We start from the raw sequence: 4,837 nt of genomic DNA on the forward strand, positions 1-4,837 counted from the left end.
TTTAGTGTTTATATTGACTAGATAAATTAAGCTAGTAAAATCTTATGGGCTTGTGTGGATGGGTTTTACCCAATTTGTCAATAAGCCCAAAATTATCATTTTAAAATTCTACCAATAAATAATTAATTGAATCTTTATTTATTTATTTATTTATTAGCAACAAGGTTTTTGACATAAAATCCTTACATTTCTTGGCGACACTCGTTAAATAAGCTAATATCTTGCACACTTGTTGCTCTCATTTTAATATAATTGTTGACTTCTCGATAGATGTGAATCACTTCGATCTCCAAGTTGTGCTTCAGAAACCTCTTGATATTACACACCAAGCTCATTTCTTGATGTAAAGATGCTCATTTCTTGATGTAAAGATCCATTTTTCATGCTAATCATCTAGTAGATGTCCTATACTCTGTTTGGATTACCACTCAGGTGTTTGCCATTCGCTTGAGCCTCCATATTTTTGCAAGGTTTTAAGACCTTCAAATGGGAAAAATCTTGTCGAACCAAGTAAAAATGAAAAGTTTACTACAAAAACCTATACATTTGACATGACTAAATGTGATGAGATCTTTAGTCTTCTAGTTGTCGATGGTTAAATCATAGTGCCAACAGACTTAAAAACACCACCATTAGAACAAAGAAAGAAAATAGGTTTTTCTAAATATCACAACTTTCTTGGTCATAAAATGTCTCAATGTGTTCTTTTTAAGGATTTGGTGAAAAACTGCTCTCAAGGATGGTAGGTTGAAATTTGGATATAAACAAAAGCCACCAATGACAATCGACTCCAACCCGTTATTAGTTCAAGAAGTAAATCTGGTCGAACTAGTAAAAATTATGATGATTGAGGCTACATAAGGTCTTGATGCAAAGGTCAAAGGGGTGACAATGTCAGATTATACTGAGAAGATGAAAGTAGTCTACCCAGAGGCTAAAGAGGAATTGATTGATTTTTTGAATTTGTGTACTATGGGGTGATGTTATGCCCTTATTGCAGTGTTGTGTTGGACAAAGAGGCCACAAAATACCTCAAAAAATATAAGGCATGAACAACCAAAGAGGAATAATTTGAGTGACACAGGGCCACCAATTATTTTTGACAAGAGAGGAGTCCCCTATAAACAATACTTAGAGCCTACAAACAACTGGAGAAATCAAAGGAAGACTTACGTCCTATGTACTATTGTTCCCTCTAGTGAATGGGTTCAGTCATCATTCAGACCAAACTATGATTAACAGAAGTGGAGGGTAGTCAAAGTTGGCGTTCGTTCTTCCTATCAACATAATTCTCAAGTGTTCAAGAACTACTACTATGGTTCTAGAAATTATTTGGGTAAAAAGCCCATGACTAGAACTTAATGGAGACCGTACCAAAGAAAAAAGAAGGCGACTATGGAGACTGTAGAGTATAGTAATAATGGAAAATCCCCAACACTAATTGAGGATCGAATGGCAAAGAAGCCTATGAGGGAAAGATTTTTCCTCCTTTTATAACAATAGTTAAACCAAATGGCAAGGAACCCTTGTCAAATGAAGATGACGAGATGCTGACAGATAATTTTGACTCTGGATCAGAGAATGATTTTGATGTTATCTGTAAATTTGTAATGTTGTTTCTGTTTTACCCATTAAATTTGATAGGATCGTTGAGGTAACAGAAGAAGAGGATAATGAACTTGCTAAAGAATCAACAAATCATAAGCCTTTGTGTTACTATGTAATGTATAACTACTGTGTAGATCAAGATAAGGCCATTTTTGAAAGGCTTGATTTAGGAATGCAACAACACTTGAAGCCCCTATTCATATGGGCTAAGGTTGAGAATGTAGGGGTTAACAAAGTCCTAGTTTATGAAGGGGCAACAATCAACCTAATGCTACATTCTTTACTAAAGAAAAATGGCAAATATGACACTAATTTAAGACCTTATAACACGGTCTTATCCAACTATGAAGGAAAAATAGTAAAGCTTTAGGAGTCATACAAGTTGACATTATTGTAGGGACCATTACACGACCAACATTATTTGTGGTCATTTCGACCAAGGCAAATTATAACATATTGCTTAGTCAGGAATAGATCCATGGTGCGAGATCAGTCCCGTTGACATTGCACCAGAGGATCTCAATTTGGAGACCTGATGGGATTGTAGAGAATATTGAGGCAAATAAAGTTATTCATTGACTAAAGTCAACCATATAGACAAGAAAAACTTTGATATATAATTGGAGAATATTTCGCTATGTATGTCTGTTGGAATAGGATTCTCTCTACATGGAGATGTGTCTCATTCAATGAAGTTAGATCCTACACATGGATTCATGTGGGAGTGTGAGACCATCACATGTACTGGATGGTCAAAAATAGATAAAAACGGTGACTGAGTCGAGCACACTTGCTCGAATTTCGGCCTATACGGTTGAAAATAGAATAAAGGTGGCCCTAGAGGCCGATTTCCAACAAAGAATGGTTGTCGAAGCCAATACAATTGGAAATAATAAAATAGGTGAGATTGGGGAAAGTCCAATTTCAGAAGGCCAGAGGCTTGATTGTATTTACGATGATGAGCCTTTGGGATTTGAGAAAGATCCATTAGCTTCAGATGACAAGTTGTTCAAGGAATTCAAAAATTGCTTTGCTTGGGATTATGATGAAATGCCATGACTCGTTCGAGATTTGGTGGAGTTAAAGTTGTCGATTCAACCAAACAAGAGGACAGTGAAGTATATGCCAAAAAGGTTTGCACTAAAAGTGATATCGAAGATCAAAGAGGAAATCAAAAGGCTTGTGTGGAACAAATTCATACGAACTGCAAGGTATGTCGAATGGTTAGCAAATATAGTTTATGTTATTAAAAAGAATGGAACTTTTAGAGTCTGTATTGATTTTAGGGATTTAAATATTGCTACTCCAAAAGATGAATGCCAAATTCCTGTAGCAGAAATGCTAGTCGATTCAATAGCAGACTTTGAGTATTTAAGTATTTTAGATTATTATTCTCGGTATAACCAAATTTACATTGCAGAAGAAGATGTGCTAAAAACGACATTTCAATGTCCCAAGGCTTTATGAACCTATGAATGAGTGGTAATGCCTTTTGGCCTAAATAATGTATGCTCAACTTATCAAAGGGAAATGAATCATATGTTTCATGACTTCATTGAGACCTCGAAGCAGGCTACTTTCTGGGCTTCGTGGTATAAAAATAAGGCATAGAAATAAACGAAAACAAGATGAAGGTTATACTCAGTACAAGTCCTCCATCAAACAAAAATAAACTTCAATGTTTGTTGGGAAAAATCAACTTCTTGAGAAGATTCATCTTGAATATATGTGGCAAGACAAAAAATATTCTAATCAGTGATGCATCAAAAGAGGTAAGAAGATCTCAAGTGAGATATAGGACATCTAAAAGCCTTTGACAAAATCAACAGTTATTTGATGAATCCTCTTATTCTCATATATCCTATGAGGAATAGACATATGAAGTTGTATATTTCTACTTATGAACTAACAATAAGAAGTATGTTAGCCAAATAGGAAGATAATGGTGTCGAAAGAGTCATTTATTACCTCGATCAAGTTCTGAGCGATGTAGAAACTAGGTATAGACCAATAGGAAAGTTGTGTTTTTGTCTCTATTTATCTTGTATTAAATTAAAATGTTATATAAAACCTATTGATGTTTATGTCTATTCTCATTATGATGTTATTAAGTACATGTTGTCAAAACCTATTTTACACAATAGAATTGGGAAATGGGCTTTGAACTTAAGTGAATATTCTTTTACTTATGGGCCTTTAAGAGCTATGAAAGGTCAAATTGTTGTTGCCTTTATTGTTAATCACATAATAGTCGAAGTAACACAAAATTATCTTGGTCTAAAACCTTAGAGATTGTACTTTGATGGTTCCAGACATAAAAATGGAATTGGGATTAGAATTCTGATTATTTCTCCTAAAGGAATCCCAACTAAGTTCAAATTCAAGATCAAAGGTTGTTGCTCCAATGATGAGGCTGAATATGAAGCCTTAATTGCATACCTTAGGATTCTTTTAGACTTGGGGGCAAAAGGAGTCGGGATTAGAGGCGACTCAGAGTTGGTTGTGAAACAGTTGACAAAAGAGTACAAATGCATCAAAGAGAATTTACTGTTGTATTTTGTGATGGCCAATTTTTTATTGAGAAGATTCGATGAAGTCGACATTAAACATGTCCCTTTAGTTGAAAACCAAGAGACCAATGATTTAACACAAATTGCTTCAGGATACAGAGTGTCTAAGGAAAATTTAGCATAGTTAATTGAAGTAAAAGAAAAGTTGATCTTGACTAATCCCCCCCCTAGATTTGTCAAAGTCAAAACTGACGGGGGGTAGAAAGATTGAAAGGATTAAAATATTATGAGGAAAATTTTGAAATTTTTTCCATTGACAGCCTGCCGAATAATGATTTACAAAAACCAATTATTGAGTTTTTGGAAAATCCTATAGGAAAGAAAAATAGAAAAAAATCAAATACAAGGCATTAAGTTATGCGATCATCGGGAACCATCTATTTAAAAAGACTCTTGAAATAATTTTTCTTAAAGGCCTTAGTGAGAGTGAAACTTATTTAGCAATTTTTTATGCCCATTGTGGATCATGTGACGCTCATCAAGATGATCACAAGATGAAGTGACTTTCATTCTTGCCAAAGGTTGCCAAGAATGTCACAAACATACAGGTATTCAACATGTTCTTACAAGTGAGTTGCACTCGATTGTCAAGCCTTGGCCATTTAGAGGCTGAGCATTAGACTTAATTGGTGAAATTTGACCTGCATCATCTAAGGGTC

The sequence above is a fragment of the Lathyrus oleraceus genome, chromosome 5 (genome assembly GCF_024323335.1).
Source record: "Lathyrus oleraceus cultivar Zhongwan6 chromosome 5, CAAS_Psat_ZW6_1.0, whole genome shotgun sequence".
NCBI lineage: Eukaryota > Viridiplantae > Streptophyta > Magnoliopsida > Fabales > Fabaceae > Lathyrus > Lathyrus oleraceus.